The 19,096-nt window shown below is 42.7% G+C and overlaps 1 long non-coding RNA gene across 1 annotated transcript; it reads right to left on the reverse strand.

Moving 5' to 3' along the window:
- Nucleotides 1-8,985: 8,985 nt before the first annotated feature.
- Nucleotides 8,986-12,147, reverse strand: LOC123609826. The gene is made up of 3 exons (XR_006717977.1): nt 11,600-12,147; nt 10,725-10,846; nt 8,986-9,814 (listed from the first exon to the last, which is right to left on the reverse strand). It is a non-coding gene; the product is annotated as an uncharacterized LOC123609826 (long non-coding RNA).
- Nucleotides 12,148-19,096: the final 6,949 nt, after the last annotated feature.

The following is a 19,096-nucleotide window of genomic DNA, read 5'->3' on the forward strand; positions in this document are numbered from 1 at the left end:
AGCTGCGTTTTTAACGAAATCCATGAACAATGGACTACACCAGTGTGCCTGGCTCTTGATTTCGGGGTTGTGACTTTGAGCCCCACATGGGGGGTAGAGTTTACTTTTAAAAAATAATGTGCTACACCAATAAGAGACTTGGGTGGAGCAGAATTTTTCCTTGCTCTTCATACAGCAAGACAATTGCCTAAATTCCTCCAAAATTCTCTCTTTCCGCGCCTCTAATATCTCCCCTTTTACTGCTTTCTGGGTAAGTGGTAACATAGCGTAAACATCTGCTAATCCCCAAACACAGTGGTTGTGGTTTTAGCAATGAGAGGAAGAGTCACTGGGGTTTTACTTACTGGAGAAACTCCCAGCAGCCAGTCAAGCAGCCATAGAATTTCCCCCACCCAATTTATGAAAGCTAACAGTGTACATTGGAGTTCGTGGGGTTCCCAACACCATAAATTCCCAATCCATTGGCAAGAATGTTTTCCTTTGGTTCAATAGTTGTATCAAGTGAGTGGAACAAGGTATGAAGTACTATGTTCCCGGGGGACAGAAAATCAGTTATTGGCCTACGTGGACATTATGGTTTTAAAACAATAGAAGAGTATTTCCAGGGCCTCTTTTCCAGTCCTCCAAAGCTCATATTGACTTCTCTTACTCCTAATATCTAGCTGTATCACTCTTTTGGAGTTGCCTTGTCTCTTCCTTCCATCACTGCACATATTTTTCAGTTTTCTATGCTCAAGGGGCTTTACCCTTCATCTTGGACATCTGGGCTCTTTGGCAGAGGCACAAGGTGGTCTCCTGTCCTTCTATACCCCATGATTCCATGATTCCTTTCCATGTCTTTTATTTTTGTTTATATCACTATTGAGAGGGAAGTCTCAGGAGGAAAAAAAATAAAGAAAGAAGGCTCAAAATATGACTCAGAATTAGAGCTGCAGTAAAGGAACATTCTCTGGGCCAGCAGGCAGGAGTTGCATTCTTGCCAACCCTTCCTATCAGCAGGCAAGCAATGCCTCCATTCAGACCGTGTGAGTCACTTTGAAACTAATTGCAGTTGGTGCTTTTATTGGCATCCTTCCTTTGAAGTTGACTTTCAGATCATCAGTGGTTTTGTCTGTAGACCCTGGTGCCAAGGTGAAGTGACAAACTTTGCTCACAAAGCAATATTCTTAACAGCGTTTTACTCTGGGCTACCAAACTGTCCTGTTAAAAGTGAACACAGAAGAATTGATTGTGGATGGATAGGCATAGGTAGATGGATATGATAGAGCAAGTATTATGAATTATAGAATCTGGGCAGCAAGTGTATGGGTATTACTTTAAAACTCTTTCAACTTTCCTGGCCGTTTCAATAGTCACAAATAAAATGTTTGGGGGAAAGGAATACAACAACATCAGCAGTGAGGTTAGTAGTAGATTATAGACACTTGAAACCTGAGCTTGCAAGTAAGACTGTAGATCTTTGTATACTTTTTTTTAATTAAATGACTTATTGATAGTTAATTATTCCGTCCTCAATATTTTTCAAATTAAAGACATAGATATCATACAAGAAAGAAGGGATTAACACTTTGAATACCTTCCATGTAACATGCTATCAAATTCCAAACCACTAATCATTTATTAAGCCATGGATAAAAGCAAGGGTTTTGATGTCAGATGATAATGGGAACATACATTACACCAAATTATTTAATCTCTTTGAGCCTTAGTTTTCTCAAGTATAAAATGGACCAGGGATGGCGGTGGTGGTGAGGATATACACATCTTAAAGTTACAAGGTTCAAATGCTCTGTAAAGAATTAACTGCTCTGTAAAGGATAAAGTACCCTGTAAATGCTAGTTATAAAAAGAAACCAACTATGAGAATTAAAACAGAATATGTTATCCCAATGTTTCAGACAAGCCCCCCCCCCCCCCCGCCGCCACCCCGCCGCCCCAAATTTGGCCAATGTTATGGGAATAGTACCACGGAGCATTTTGAAAGGTTGGAGGTCCAAGAGACTCTCAATTAAACTCACCATTTTTCTTCTGAAGCACCTGAAACTCAGACTTTTCACTCTTAGAGGGGAAAAAATGGAAATAAAATATTGTGACCTTTACCTGTAGCTCTTAAGCAAATTACACAAAATCTGTATGTACCTGCCACAGAGACATAATTTGCATATAATCGAAACAAATGAAATGTCATGCTTGCAAAATTCCTATGAGAAGTCCTTGTCCCAGGTCACTGTTTATGTTGCTACCAAAGATCAGAGTGGGACCGGCCCTTCCAACCTGCCTCAGAGAGAAATGGAACTAGGATAATACGACAAAGCAACACAAAACTCAGTGTCTTAAAGTAACAGCCGTAAATTATTTGTGAACCTACACTTCTGCTGATCTCAGCTGGGTTTCCTCAAGCACCTGAAATCCAGCTCTGCTTCTGGATTTGGCCCCACGGGCTGCTGGGCTTGTTCACATGGTGGCTCAGCAGAGTCCCAAAAGAGCCAGTAGGTGGGCACAGCCTCTGGAGACCAGGGCTCAGAACAGGCATGATGTCACCTCTTTCACATTCTGTTGGTGAAAGCAAGTTACAAGCTCAGCCTAGAGTCAAGGGGAAGGGAAATAGGCTCCGCCTCTTGATGGGAAGAGCTACAAAGTCACATTGCAAAGGGAGAGGAATGATTGTAGCCATGTCTGAGAACAGTCTATCAAAGCAATCGCGGCCTGGATCACTTTTACTCTGGAAGATGCTACTAAAAGGGTCAGTACATCTTCCCCTTTAAAGCAGATGTGTAGTTGTGGACCAAATCCTCTTGTTTCAGGAATGCCCATTAAAAGGTGAGAGGCCAGAAACAAAGAGGTCTTGTGAGCTGTGAAAACAAATGCAATACTATCTGAATATTTTATAATTTTATTTTGGACAGAGGATAAAATAGCAATAATCTGTTGGTTAGTCTCTGAGTCTCTTGATGTCATGGTTTATCTTTAATCAAAAATAGATCTAGCTCAGAAAACAGTTATGCCTCCATTAACATGAAAGCATTTTCTACCGTTTCTGTGCACATTAACATGCAGGGTATAGAGGGCACTCCAAGAGAATCCGGATAAAAGGCTTTTCTCTAGGTGAAAGTGTGAAAGCCCTGGGATAGTTGGTCTCCACAGGCTTACCTCCTGAGCTGTATTCCCATCGAATGTTCCAGATTCCTTAGGTGGAAATCAGATTTCTCCCCTCTGACCACACAAAGCATTCTATTTTTATCTCTCTTTTGACACCTATAAATGTCTTAACATTACATTACATACATAGCTCATCTTCCTCACAAGATTGTTTTGTGTGTCACACCTTACTTTTATAGTCATTTTTGTGTCTCCGTTAGCATGTTATAAAGTACCTCATGGTTGGTGTCCATTCTGATTGCTTAGTAGCTATGCTGTGTCCTTGGTAAACACACACAAGAATCTGTGGACACTGAATCCATTATTATAGGGGATTATATACTCTGAAATATTCTCCTGTTGTAACTCGATTTCATGTATATTTCAAAACATGCTTTTCTAGAGTTTAGGTATTTTGAGAAAGAGAGTGTGAGCCAGGGAGAGGCAGAGAGAGGAAGAGAAAGAATCCCAGTCTCTATCAGCGCAGAGCCTGACGTGGGGCTTGAACTCACAAGCAGCAGCAGATCATGACCTGAGCCAAAATCAAAAGTCAGACACTTACCTGACTGACCCACACAGGCGCCCCTCAAAATATACTTTTTAAAGACTGTTTTAGCCTCGCAAAGAAGTAGAAGGAATCCCCATGCCCCCACCTCAACTCAAGGAAGACAACGAGGAAGCATAGCAGATGAAATCCAAACAATAAACAGCAAATAATTCCAAAAGTTGAAGTTGTCCTAGCAAAAATACTCACATCGGCTGTAACATGTGGAGGCTTCCACATTAATCCAAGGCCCCCGGAGGGGGACTCAAGTGCTTCTAACCTGGTAGTCGTGAAGGGCAGAACTCGAAAGATGGCCCCCACCCCCAAGATTACTGTGCCCTGGGTATTCAATCAATCACTAATGTAAGTGCTGCCATGAAAGAATTTTCCAGATGTAAGTAAAGTCCCAAGTCAGTGGGCTTAATAAATATTCTACTGCAGGCTTCACCCGGGTAGATACACCCTTTAAAAGCAGAGAAGTTTCTCCAAAAAGTAGCAGAAGAGGGAGTCAGAGAGATTCAAAGTGTGAGAGGGATTCAGACCATTGGTGGCTTTGAAAATGCTGGGGGGGGGGGGGGGGCTCACACAAGGACCAGAGAGAAGCCTCTAGAAGCTGAGAATCTTCCCCATCTGACAACCAACAAAGAAATGAGGACCTCAGTCCTAACCAGTTATAAGGATCTGAATTCTACCTACAGCTTAGGTGAGCTTGAAAGCAGATTCTTCCCCAGACTCTCCGGGTAAGGGCTCAGTCCAACCGACAACTTGACTTCAGCTTGCCGAGCCCTAAGCAGAGAATGCCATCAGGCCCTCCTGGACTGCTGGCTGCCTACCTGTGAGCTAATGGGAGTTGTTTGAAGTTTCCATGTTTGTGGTAGTGTGTTATACAGCAGCATTAAGACTATGCAGTTTTAAAGGTGTGATGTTTTAAAGAAGGGAGGAAATATAAGCAATCTATTCTTGAGAACTGGCTAGAAGGAAAACTGTCATCAGGCAAAATTGAGTTTCAAATTAAGGCATTAACTGAAATGGAGGCAGCATTCAAGTTTATCATGTGCCTGTCAAAATGAGAAGATGATAGGAATAATAGAAAGATCCTCACAAATACCAGGGGCCATTACAAATATCCAGGAAGGGGCTATTTCTCTTCCTTCCTTCCTTTTCCTTCCTTCCTTTCCTTCTTTCCTTCCTTCCTTCCTTCCTTCCTTCCTTCCTTCCCTTTCCTTCTTTCCTTCCCTTTCCTTCCTTCTTTCCTTTCCTTTTCTTCCTTCCTTCCTTTCTTTCTTTTCTTTCTCTTTCTTTCTTTCTTTCTTTCTTTTCTTCTTTCTTTCTTTCTTCCCTTCCATCCTTCCTCCTTTCCTTATTTCTTCTTTCTTTCTTCCTTTCCTTCTCTCTCTTTCAGAAAATCAAGGGATATGCAAATATGTTTACATTTCATAAAGACAGCTTTTCACAAAGCAAAAGATAACAACACAGTCAGGGGGAGGTAAAGCTTCCTAGGCCCCCAAAAGTTCCTCAAAGGACAAACGGCTACAACATGGAAGCTAATGCCATCTTGGAGCAAGGATGCTGCCAGGCATGAAGAACTCCTCTGTTCCCTCCTGGCACCCTCTCCTGCTTGACACTGGAAACCCCGCCTTCCTGCTTGTTTACCGGGGGCAAGGAACTGGTGCGACACAGTCCCAGAACATTCTGGAGTGTTTGCTGTGAGATGAAGGGATGTGAAGGCCATATCCCATAAGCACCTCTCAGTGGGTCCTGCTTCACGCTGGGCCGAGGCCCACACAGACACAGGGGTAAATTGATGGTGGGGGGGGGGGGCGGGGTGTCAGAGGGCTCAGAGAAAAGTGGACACATCTAGGACTAAAGCAATAAATGTGGGCTCTGTACTCATACAGTGCTGCCAATATGGGTCTGGTGGGATTAGGCCACTTCATCTTTTTGACATAATGTACTGTGTGTAGGGAGGACAGTGTATGTGCAGGACAGTGAGAAGTCGGGAACTCCCCCGGGGGGGCCTGAGAGAAATTTTTTTTTCATTTGGACACACATTTAGTCAGAAGAGGACTAAAAATACATAAAATCAGGTAGCTGAGTTGTGGAACCTATGTCACGATTCTATTGCTCCTGCGACAGTATAAATATTTTTCCCTAGTCAAGGAAATACTACCATCACTTAGGTATTTCTCATGGTAAGTCTGAATGATACCATCTTGCCCGGTGCCGTCTGCTTGTTTTCCTGAACTTTCTGTCCATGTGGACATTTGCACAGCTCCGAGTATGTACCCTGCTTGGCACATTTTTTTTTACTTCCTTATTTATTGACTTGATCAGCTGTGATTTCTATATTGGTACCTCTGTTTATCTGGTGGAAAAAGTCCAAAACAAAAGTCCTAGCTACTGTTTTTCTCAAATATTACCCAGAGATTACTCAGCGAGGCCCACACTCTTGCCAGGAAGAGTAGTAGACAGCCTGTGAATGTGTCCTCCTCGTACAATCAGAAGTGTATGAATAGGTTATATCTAAGCATAGAAACCATAAAGGATCCCTGAATGTGAACCTCTGAAATTAAGCACAAAGTTTTGAGTAACGGTGCTGTTTTCCATGGAGAGGGTGTTCAGTGCTTGAGAAAGCTCCTGTCTCAGCAATATTCGTTGGGAGTTGTTTGGATGCAAATGACAGGAACTGAATTTAACCATCAGAACCCACATTTTGTATCTCCCGCACACCTTGTAGGGGTCCTGACAGCCGGAGGTAGGAACGCAACACTTTGGGTGGTCTCTTCAGCTTTCTGGTGCGTCAGCTGCATTCTCTCCAGCCAACAACAGATGCAGATTCAGCTTTTTTTTTTTTTTTTTTTTTAAGTTATTTATTTTGAGAGAGAGAGAGAGAGAGCAAATTGGGGAAGGGCAGAGAGGGAGAGGGAGAGAGAGAGAATCCCAAGCAGGCTCAGCGCTGTCAGGGCAGAACCCGATGTGGGGCCCGAACCCAGGAACCTCGAGATCAGGACCCAACCTGAAATCAAGAAAAACACCAGGAGGAAGAACTAAGAGTTTGGTTATGCATCAATGGCCATATAATGTTTCTTTTCTGATTTATTATTGTTCAAATTTCAGAGAACATTTGTAAACAAAATATATTTCAACTCATAGCAATGTTTGAATAAAGATAGATTTATGGGGAACTGATCTGGCATCTTATTATCTGTTATCTTCATCTAAATTTCAGAAAATAGACTTTACCTGAAATTTGGTATTTTTTAAATTTATTTTTATTAAATTTTTTTAATGTTTATTTATTTTGAGAGAGAGAGTGTGAGCAGGGGAGCAGTAAAGAGAGAGGGAGACACAGAATCCATAGAAGGTTCGAGGCTGTGAGCTATCAGCACAGAGTCTGACACAGGGCTTGAACTCACAAACTGTGAGATCATGACCTGAGCTGAAGTCGGACGCTCAGCACACTGAGCCACCCATGCGCCCCTACCTGAAATTTCTTATTGGAAGTATCTTATTTCCTGAAAAATGGTGTTTATAGTTAGAGAATCACGGGTCTTTCTGATTAAAAACAATTTTAGGGATTCCTGGGTGGCTCAGTTGGTTAAGTGTCTGACTCTTGATTTCAGCTCAGGTCATGATCTCATGGTCCATGAGATCAAGCCCTGCATCGGGCTCCATGCTGAGCATGGGGTCTGCTTAAAATTCTCTCTCTCTCTCTCTGCCTCTTTCCCCCATCTGTGCTCTCTCTCTAAAAGAAAAAATAAATTTAAAAAATGTTTTTAAGTTGGAAAATAGTTAAAGGTAAATATTACGACTTATAGTTGATTCCACGAATACACATTTCCAAACCAAAACACTGCAGGATATCACAAAGTAAATGTTTCCTCAGCTTATTCAAAAACCTGTAATGAGGCAATTGTGATGCAATCTGACAATTTGTGGCCGATTCCTGCACAACACATCAGACACTATGTAAATCCGACAGATGCTTGGATGTCATTGACACAGTTTTCACAGGGTTATAAAAGCCTCTTTCTAGTTTATAAAATGCACGGCCAGACACAGATGACCCTGCTAACATAAAGGAAAATGCAATGCATTTATAGAAAACCAAGAGTTTGGTTATACATCAGTGGCCATATAATGATTTCTTTTCTGCTTTATTATTGCTTTCCTGGATTCTAGATTTCTTTTCTTTTCTTTTTTTAATGTTTATTTATTTGAGAAAGAGAGAGAGATAGTGAGTGGGGGTGGGACAGAGAGAGGGGGGCACCAAGGATCTGAAGTGGGCTCTGTGCTGACAGCAGACAGCCCAACTCAGGGCTCAAACTCATGAAACGTGAAATCATGACCTGAGCCAAAGTCAGACTCCACTGATTGAGCCACCCAGCCGCTCTGGTTCTTGATGTCTCAATATCCTTTCTGTCTTTCAAGACTAACTCTCTCCCTTTGGACCTGATTGTTGACATTTCCCCCAAATATGGATCTGGAATCCTTTCCTTGGCTATAATTTATGCTGGCAGGCTGTTCTGAGAAAAAGTCATGTAACCCAGTTCGGCTCCAGACAACTGTTGCTAAAATATCCCAGTCACCATATGTCATCTTATCCCAAGTAATAAAAGAAATAATTTCTCCGGTTTAAAGAAATACCGTCAAATCCCAACATGATGTATTTAAACCTGACAATACCATTTTAAATTTTATTTCAGAGAAGGAATAAGTAAAAAAATATGAAGGAATATTCGGGAAAGGAAAAAAAGTAGGAAGGAGAGCCAGCAATAATCCTGTAGCACTGGGTTGGGATAGCTTCATAGTGATAAGAACTTAATCTATCACAAAGGAGGTCTCACAAAATGACCAGGAAGGAAAGGGACAGTGGTTAGTGGTTAGAGATTGGTGCACAAAATCCATCTATACCTGTATCACACACTAGATAATATAATTTAAAAAACTAAATAGTTTATAGAGTGAGAATTGAATATCCAATATCTAAATTCTGGATTGTTTTATTAACCTTAGAAGTAAAGGATTGACGCACAAAACCAAAAGTCAACAGATTTAGGTAAAGAGACTTTGAAAACATTTACATCTGCAAAAGAAAAAAAAAAGAAAGAAAAAGTCTTCTTCAACTAAAGTAGAAAGGCATACAAAGGCTGTGAAAAGATGTATACAGCAAATATGATAAATACAGCAAATTCTTTTTTTTTTTTTTTAAGCAGTCTTCACATCCAATATGGGGCCCAAACTCACAACCCTGAGATCAAGAGTCGCATGCTCTACTGACTGAGCCAGCCAGGTGCCCCAAATATAGCAAATTTTTTTATTTTTTAAAGAATTCATTAAAAAATGCAGTAGATAAATGAATTAGCTGAATAACAGGAAACATAGTTAACAAAAATTTAAAATTAGCAACCTTGCTAAAAATAAAAATATACATAAAAATAGCAACAAGGATGTTTTTGGCAATTCAGACATCCCTCACACTGTTAGAAAAGGTTTAGGGGATTGGATGTACTCCTATACCCTCGCTGACAGTGTGAATGGCTGCAACTATTTTGGAAAACAAATTAGCATCACATATAAAGAATAATAAAAGCATTGTTTGCCTTGAGACGGTAATCCCACATCGGATAACTTGGTCAAAAAAAAAAAGCCAAAATAAATAAGAAGCCATAGGATTTATGATAAGAAAGGAAAGAAAGAAGGTGGGTAGGAAGTTAAGAAATTGGAATGAAGAAAGGAAGGAAGAAAAAATAAGGCATTAATTAAATTATGGCACAATGCAGCCATTTGAAACAAAGTGTACCCTACAAAAAGCAAGGAAAACACTTGCTATGTAACTAACGTTCAGTAAAAGAAAGCAGGACGTGTCCTTTTGCACACAGTGGGTTACCAAGCAAAAATGAGCATGTACACCATTAGGATTAGAAGAGAAATTTCAAAAGGGAAAATAGTTGGGATTTTGTTTCCATCTTCCACATGTTCCTACTGTCCTTAACGCTAATAATAAAGCATAGCTAATGCTCAGGAGACACATGATGCTTTCAGTCATGAATGCGTCCAGGCTGGCAGGTAGCCACATTCTTCATTGTTCATACAGAGGAGAGAGCAGCTTTGAATTGACCCTGGAAGTTTCTGGAATAGGAATAACAAAGAAAAGAATAGGAGAAAGTGAACTAAACTGCTTTATTTGCTTATTTATTTTAAGCCAGGGGATACCCAAGAGCATCCACTTTCCATATACACACGAGGAAAGACTATTCAGGTAAATGTTCATATTTTCACGCAAGCTTCAAAAAAAGCACTTGATAAAATCTCCCGAACTGGGTTTGAGTATTGAGTTACTTATTGGCACTTTGTTGTATTAATCACCACCATCAAATAATAAACTATTTATTGGTCACTCCATTGCACCTTCTGTTCCACTAGCCTCTATCTGTTAGGGGTGTACTCCACCCTAGTTACAAAGATACTTTTTCTAAGAAAATGGGAAGATCTGGCCTTTGGACTGGCTTTCTCCCCCTTCACATCCATCTTATACTTGTCTGATTGCTTTGGTTCCTGGGTTTGGTCAGAGGGGAGGGAAGCGAAAGGATTGACTCCCGGCTGCTGGTTTTTCCTACGAGTGTCAGGGAACAGGCTTTCCTTTTTAATGATTAATAACAACATGGTGGAATTTTTCTATTGTTCGGTTGTCATTTGTAGGCTTTCCATTGCTGTCATCCTGGCAGCCAAAAAAACCCCTCCAACAACCCAAGAAACCACTGCTCTGCTCTGGGATCAATGGGCAGCAGTGTTTCTGAGCTGACACCTTCAGGCGGAAGAGATGTCAGATTTACAACCATGCCCGCTTTGGCCTCCTCAGCTGTGAAAAGCTACAAGTGCCTGTTTCCTTTCAATACTTAAGCCTCAAACTACAACAAAAGAAAAAGATTTCTATTTCCTGCCTCCTACTCCTATAGTTACAAAACTGTCTTTTTGACAGGTTATTAAAATTTTTAACGTTGAGATGGGGGGAGTTGGTTTTTTTTTTTTAAGCACTCACGTTGATGGTTTTAGAGTATCTTGAAAGGCGAGGTGTGATTTAGCTTTCTGGGGTCAGCATTCGATTGCTTTGCTCAGCCTTGGTCTCCCAGAACGCAATGCCACCGGCCCTGGAAAGGAGCCCTGGAGAAAGCAATGGTTGTTGGTTAGCAAGGCGTTACTACAATAAGAATGTTATATACATAACTAACTATGGGCCTTAAAAATACTTCTAGTGCAGGGGCGCCTGGGTGGCTCAGTCGGTTAAGCGTCCAGCTTCCGCTCAGGTCATGATCTCGTCCTCTGTGAGTTCAGGCCCCCCACCCCGTGAGTTTTGGCCCTGCATCAGGCTCTGTGCTGACAGCTCTGAGCCTAGATAGAGCCTGTTTCAGATTCTGTCTCCCTCTCTCTCTCTGCCCCTCCCCCACTCATGCTCTGTCTGTCTCTGAAAAATGAATAAACCTTAAAAAAAATTTAAAAATACTTTTAGTGCAGATCTGGCTCATTTGCTATTCTATATTGTATATTGTATAGCTATTCTATGTTGTATAGCTGATGTGATTTGGTTCTTGGTCAAGAATTCACTATCTTACAGAAACTGATAGGAACAATAGACCGGAACAGGGCAAGAATCCTGACTGTCAGGACAGTTTTGTGGCCAGAATTGTTTAAAATCCATGTATATAATTAGTCACAAAGATGAGAAATTGTGTTTTATATGTAGAATATTGGATCTAATTCCTTGTCTGCATCACGGAGGCTGTCTCCTGGGTAAAAGTAGGTTTTTCACTATTTTAGTTGTTTTCCTATCTCACATGTAAACATTTCACAACACACCAGGTACTTCTAGGGGTGACTACAGGATGTGCCATGACATGATGTGTTGGTAGCTTTTACTGGTGGCTTTTTCAGCCAAGGATTCTTCATTGGAATCCTGATGATTGATATTCCGGCTTCACCGGCTCCAAACTCCTGGGCCTGTAGTCACTGTGGCCAAGCTCTCTCCACGAGGGAGAATCAGAGAAGAGGTCATGAATGACAGGAGTCCCCTGGATCTGCTCCACGTTAGGCCCCGTCTCTGATGGATTTATTTCCTTGTTGAGAAATAAAGTGTTATTCATTAATAATATATGATAATTAAACTAATGTTCTTATTTCATTGAGCTAGTTTTCAAAAGTAAACAGAGGTTACTTTGAGTTTGTGTTCCCTCAACATTTGTGTGGGACCCACTTGCAGGCAGAGTTCTATTTTGGTGACTGTGGGAAATCACCAAAAATGTGGAAAAACTGACCCCTGCACACGGAGTGACTCATGTAAATTTAAAAGGGTGGGGACTTTCAAGAGATCTTTTTGTCCAGGTTCCCTATTTCTAGGTATGTGTATAGTTGTGTTAATAAATAAGCAATAATAGGGGCACCTGGGTGGCTCAGTGGGTTAACCGTCTGACTTCAGCTCAGGTCATGATCTCAGGGTTCGAGCCTTGTGTGGGGCTCTGCAGTGACAGCCTAGAGCCAGGAGCCCGCTTCAGATTCTGTGTCTCCCTCTCTCTCTGCCTCTCCCCCGCTCACCTCTGTCTCTCTCTGTCTCTCAAAAATTAATAAATGTTAAAACAATTACAAAAAATAGCTCAGTTTGCTTATGTCTGTGGATTGGGGATGCTAGTGTCCTAGAGTGAATGAAGAGTGTGTGTGTGGGTGCGTGCGTGTGCGCACGCGCGCGCACGACATGTATAGCACTTGACCATGGGTCTATATAATTGCATCACATTTCGCAAAGGACCTTATCCTACCTTTCTCGCCTCTGGCATTAGAATTACCTGTGTGCACTTTAGGGAATTAAAGGTATGTTTTTTAATGTTTGACACATGTGGAGAAATGTGTCAGCGGAAAGGATTTGGTCTCCTGGGGAGCTCCTTAGTGGGCCCGGTGGGGTGGACACTCCCAGCACACAAGCGAGGCCTCCGAGGCCTCCCGTAATGAAAAGTGACAGTGTTCCCAGTGGTGGGAGGCCACCGGGGAGAGGGCCAAGAGAGTGCTGGTGGTTCTGGAAGGATTTGCATAATTACATTCACCTGAGGGACTCCATTTACCCAACAATGGGCCCCATTGTGGTAAAGCCAGCTGCTGGCCATACTGTGAGAACAATGTGAGCTGTGGCCTTGTTCTCCTGAAACAAATGCTCCGGACCCTGAAAAATGACAATTAGCATTTTGAGTGCTCGTTATTAATAGTACAAATGTTAGCATGTTGTGTCACACTCGTATAACGAGGCGTGTGTTTATGTGTAATACATGTATTACTTCCCACTGGGGCAGAAGGATGAGATACAATTGACAACACCCCATTTACAGACGCCCAACCTATCCTGTACAGAGCTTCATATCATGAAGTGAGATGACCCTTTACGTATAAGGTTTCTGCTGATGTTTGGAAAAGAATGATGTACCAAAAGCTGCTCCTGGGTAAACGCACTTACTGTTTTGAGTTCCGGTACAGCGTCTTTTGTTCTTGGACTCTGCAAGCTTACAATGGGTTCGAGAGATGCTAATCAGAATTTACAGAGGAGGCGCTTTGGTGGAAGAGGCCGCAGCGCTGACACGTGGCCACGCTCTGTGGCTGGGGGCGTGTTTACCTAAGACTCCAAACAGACAGAGTGGAGATACCCAGACAGCACAAACACAGTGCCTGGCTGGGTTCCTGGTATTGCCCACATTTACATTCAAAAGGGAGGTGCACGGGGTGGGGGCTGCATGGCTCTAGAAGACGGTTCCTTGTATTGTGCTCATTAATTGTTACATTCTGTCCCTTAAATTTAGAGCACAAGACACATTTTTAAGGGGAGAAAACCCCCTAAAGGAGGGTACCTAGTATTCTCAGCTTTAACTAAGTACACATTTCTAATGTCATTGTGTTAGCACAGCAGCCTCCCCAATTGTTTTCTGCATTTTACTGGAAAGTGGGGAAACACTGGAGCATGTTCCTGGGGAAGGAGCCAGGCTCTTCTTTTGAAACTCGAGCTGGGCCTAGCCTAATGCAAAAAGGGGGTGTTTGCTTTAGCAATTTCCTGGCTTTCTGATAAGATATAAAAGCTAGAAGCTAGCAGGATTCCAAAGACGGTAGTCAAATACTAGGTCCACGTGGCCTTGGCTCTGTCCCTGTCTTCCGGGGTGGTGGGGGGTGGGGCGCGCAGGCTAATGAAAGACAAACATGCTGGTTTTTGTTTTCCTTCGACAACAATCAACGGGAATTACAAATGAAAGACACTCTGCTGTCAAGGAGAGGGCTCCCTCTGAGAAAGTGGTAACACAAAATGACAGGACTCATGACAGGTGCCCTGAGAGCCTGTGTGCCACAGGAGGCCTGGGGAAGGTCCAGAGTCAGGTGATCGCAGTTCTCCTGATAGACCCAAGCTTTGCCCCACCTCCCACCATCACCCAGGCAACCAAGATGAGTTTTCTAAAGCAAACCCACCTCCTTGAAACTCTGCTGGCCTCCACAGCCAATGGCAGTGGCCCCGGGGGCCTTAGTGACCCATCAGAGCCATCCGGGCACCTAACCCTACCACAAACCTTGGGAATCAGAATTCTCTAGAGCAGACAGACACAGAAAGGAAATCGGTATTTATATTTCACTTTTCAAGTCCTCCAGCTTTTTGGATTCAGAGAAAGAACTACAACCACATGAAAGGACTCCAACTTCCATGATATATTATTTCCAAAGGAATTTAATTTCCCTCCTAAATGCCTCTGAGGGTTCCTGGGTTGAAGGGAAGGAGATTCTGAGATTTTACCTTTTTTTTTTTTTTTTTTCCTTTTCTCATTACCTCAACTCAGAGCTCCTGCCTTCAACCTTTCCCTCCAACTGTTTGGTGTCTCCCTATCCCCTCTTTGTTCCGACTGACCCTCCTCCTCCTCCTTTTCCCAGGGCCTCACCACCACCAGCTGATGCTTCATTAGCGGTTAATAAACCTTAACTAACAGCAAGACTAATGACAGTGCAAAATACGAAACGAAGTAATGTTTAATATCAGACAGCATTGCTCCCCAAATGACGTGGCCTTTCTCATTATTAGAGAAGTAACTGGATGGTTATCACTGTCCTTATTCCCTGACCTTACCCATGTCCTGCCCCAGAGGGCCTTCTTCCCGTCTTCTCTGGCTTTCTCTTCCTCGGTTTCAAGCTCCTTCCTGTTATCAACGGGATGTTTGTGTTTCCCTCAAATTCTTACGTTGAAGCCCTAACCCCTAATATGGTGAATATATATTTGGAGGTAGAGTCTTGGGAGCTGATTAGGTTTAGATGAGGTCAGGAGAATGAAGCCTCATGGTGGGATTAGTCCCTTACAAGTGCCATGTGAGGACACAGCAAGAAGGCTGCTATCTACACACAGGAAGCAGGCCCTTGCCAGGAACTGAACCCACCAGCATCTTAATCTTAGACTTACCAACCTCCAGAACTGTGAGAGAGAAATGTTTGTTGTTTAAGCCCCCCACTCTCTGCTCATTTGTTATAGCAGCCCAAGCTGATAAGACATTTCCCTCCTCTCCAACTCTCCAAAATCATCTTCTATTGAAGACCTTCCTCTGGGCACAATCCAGAAGGTGCAAAAATTGAAGGTGTCTTCCTCTGCACCCCCTTTCATCTTGCAGGGCAGCTTAGCCCTTTTGCATTGTCTCTTCCTCCAGCTAAGCTCCCGGGCCTTATACTTCAAAAACAATATTAGTGAATGTCCCCAAAAGAAAGAGTGCTATCTATTCTCCCAGGATAAATTCTGTAATTTTCCTGACGCCGTCAGATTTTTTAAGTTGCAAAGATTCACCTTGTTGGGACCCTAAAAAGCTTTACAGATGGTTCTGATGGAGCCAATTTCCTGGCTGTATCTGGCAACCGTAGGCTTCCCCTTCAGTGGAAGATCCTTCTAGGAAGCCTGTCCCTCTTGGAGATTCCTGCTTACCCCAGAAAAGTCTCTGCAGTTTGCCCCCTGAAGCTTTCTGTAACCCCACCCAAAGGAGCTTTTATTTTTGTCACACTGCTATACTTTGTACCTATCGGCATGGAAGCATTCATCTTGCGGTAATGGGATTTGGGGGTTGTCACTTCAGACTTCCATAGTGGTCCAAGAGTCTTTTTTTTTTAAATTTTTAATGTTTATTTTTGACAGAGAGAGAGAGAGAGAGAGAGAGAGAGAGAGAGAGAGAGAGAGAGAATGAGTAGGGGAGGGGCCGAAAGAGAGGGAGACACAGAATCCAAAGCAGGCTCCAGGCTCTGAGCTGTCAGCACAGAGCCCAACGCGGGGCTCGAACTCACGGACCACGAGATCATGACCTGACCTGAAGTCGGCCACTTAACCGATTGAGCCACCCGGGTGCCCCTGGTCCAAGAGTATCTTGAGAGCAAGTCTTGCTCATTATGGTGTCTCTGACATCCAATGTACTTGTCATTTTGTGGAGTGTTGTGTGCTTACTGAGTGAGGTAAGATGTGGAATGACAAATATTGGTTGGATTTGGCAATTAGGAGGTAATTGGTGATCATGGTCACTCCAGAGGAAATACTCATTAGGGACAGGCTGCCTTTGGGGCTTCTCCTATAAATGGGCAGACTGGGACCTGCACACAAGTGCTTGACTGATGAGGATGGCACAGTGGGATCTTACCCACAGTCCATCATCCTGGCCATGCCTTCTGGCATGTGTACCTCAGCCTACTGGAAGGATACCATGTACTTACTGATCTACCCAGAGGGCCACATGTTTTCAGTGTGTCAGCTAGAAGAGGCCCTTTGTGAATTACCTCAGAGGCACTGAGTGTGCTAGAAGAGTCCCTGCTGCTGTATAGCTCCCACCTTCTGGACTGGAGTCTTGCTTGGAACCCTACTGAGTCATTTCATTCGTTTCTTTCTGTGAAAGGGGAAAACCTATCACAGAGTTAAATGAAGTACTTCAGGAGGGCCATCATTGCCACGTATTTGGAAAATGTTCAAAAAGCCCAAGATGTTTCCACAGGCCCCTCAAACTCAACGTGTGCAAAACTGAAGCCATCACCTCTCCTGGGCAGGCCTGCTTCCCTGTGTTTCTTTCCATGGGTACATCTGACTGCCCAGCTAAAAGCCCTCCTGCCCTGTCATGCCTTCAGTCTACCCACAGGTCCTACTGGGTTCACCTCAAAGAGCTAATTCCCATCCTCTCCCCTCTGTTCTCTGGCCACCGCCCTGCCTCAGACCATCACCCCTTCTGACTAGATTATGTCAATTGCTTTTTAAAAAAATTTTTTAAGTTAATTTATTTGTTTTGAGAGAGAGAGAGAGAGAAAGAGAGAGAGAGATGCAGAGATGCAGAGAGAGAATCCCAAGCAGGCTCCTTCTGTCAGCCCAGAACCCGAGTCGGAGGACTTCATCTCATGACCCACGAGATCATGACCTGAGCTGAGATCAAGAGTCAGACGCTTAATCAGCTGAGCCACCCAGGTGCCCCATGTCAATTGCTTCCTGTGACTTCCTATTACAGTTGGTCTTCCCTCACAAATTTATCCTCCAGATGCTCTCCAGACATCTTTCTAAAGACAGGATCCAGTCTCCTGCTTAAAACCCTTACAACATTCCCCCTTTACTCTCAGCCCATTGGCTGAGTCCACACTAGCTTGGTATACAAGTCCATTCACTTTGGTGCCAACCTACCATTCTGCCCTTTTCCAGCTGCTCCACACTGTGCATTAGCCTGTTTCCTGAGTGCCACGCTCCTTCAAGCTTCCTTGACTTTGCACATGCTCTTCCCTAAGCCTGGGCCTTCCCCCCTTATCTGTCACTTTTATCTCCAGAATATTCTGAATCCCCCTCCAAGTTCTCTGTTCATTTTCTGTATGACTGTCCACTCCTCTGTTGTAGCACATCATGTTGACATACAGTCATTTGTTTAATTTCCCCTATAGGTCCTTGACTTTCACATCGAATGTGAGGTGTTGTTCGTTTTTCTCTCTCCAGAATTTATTGAAGGGTCTGGCATTTATTTTGTGCAAAGTAAATGTTGAATTGAAAGTCTTTCCACAAAAACATCAACAGCTCTACAATGGAATAAGGTCAACTACTAAGAAGAATGAGTTAGACCCACACGATTATAACCTCAGAGTGATATGTATCTCTTTTTTTGAAAAAGGTAGAGAAAACAACTCTTTACATTTGTTTTTGTCTAAATATAGCCAAGTGGATGGAAGAGATCCTAAATTCAATCTTCTGTTAAGCCGTGAGCAAGATTGGAGGAAGGAGGGAAGAGTGATTTTCTTTAAAACTTATAACTTATATAACTCTATTGTTGGACTTGTCAAAAAGAGCTTCTATTGTTTTTGTAAAATCAATTAAGAAAAATGAAGTAAGTGGTTGGTGAATGAGTAAATAGGCTTCAGCAAAGAAGTGCTCAGAAAGAAGGAATATTGTTACCGTGGTGCAAACCCTAAGAAAATCTGAAGAAGAAAGTCAAAATCCCCAGAACATATAATTAGGGTATTATTATTCACTTTGTAAAGGATTTTTCTCTCCTCTGAAAGAATCTCCACAGGCTTCTTTTTAAAAAGGCAACTCCATTCAAGCTCTTATGTATTTGTTAACAGATGATTAACTACGTATTTGATGGGGGGTAGGCAGGGCCAAGAGAGAGAAAGTTTCAGGAGTCCATGCCAATTGAAGAGCTATCAGAAACAAAGATAAGCTCCATTAATATTATAATGTAATTATCAGGGAAATTATTGCACTGAAAAAATTCAAAGTTCACACAGTTTTTCTGGAGAAAGGGCACCCGGTATTTCCGGGAGAAGGGGAAGGTGCCTGCCTTCCTGGGGTTTGGGGAAGAGGTGCCAGGCCATCAACCTGAGAACACTGCACCCACCGGGCAGATACTGTACCCAGGTCCTAGATCTTACTGAGAAAGCAAATCCTTTTCAGGTGTCTGAAAGTAAAGTGGAGAGGTGGGTGGTAGTGAGTAGATAAGAAATCTCTTTTTTTGTGTGTTTATTTTTTGAAAGAAAAGAATAAAAGTTAGGGAGAGCAGATTTGGCAGTCACCTTGAAAACAGAAGAAATACTAAGAACCTTGCATCATGGCAACGACATGGGCCTACCTTATATTTTAGTCATTAAAGCAGAGGATGATGAGAACTACTAACTCATTTTTAGTATTTGATGAAAGGAAAAAAAATCACTCAGGCTTGCATTATTTGACGTGCCATGTGCTTGTCACTAGGGGATAATTTAAGAAAGAAATTTTCTACCAAAAGAAAGGAAATCAATCCATAGGCCTCTTGGGTTCCCACCCACAACTTGTCTGTGATAAAATCGAGTGAAAAACAACAAGCATTGCCTTGAGGCGGAGAGGAAGAAGGCACAGTGTGGCAGTGTCTTGAAATCCTC

Source organism: Leopardus geoffroyi, chromosome B2 (assembly GCF_018350155.1).
Source record: "Leopardus geoffroyi isolate Oge1 chromosome B2, O.geoffroyi_Oge1_pat1.0, whole genome shotgun sequence".
Lineage (NCBI taxonomy): Eukaryota > Metazoa > Chordata > Mammalia > Carnivora > Felidae > Leopardus > Leopardus geoffroyi.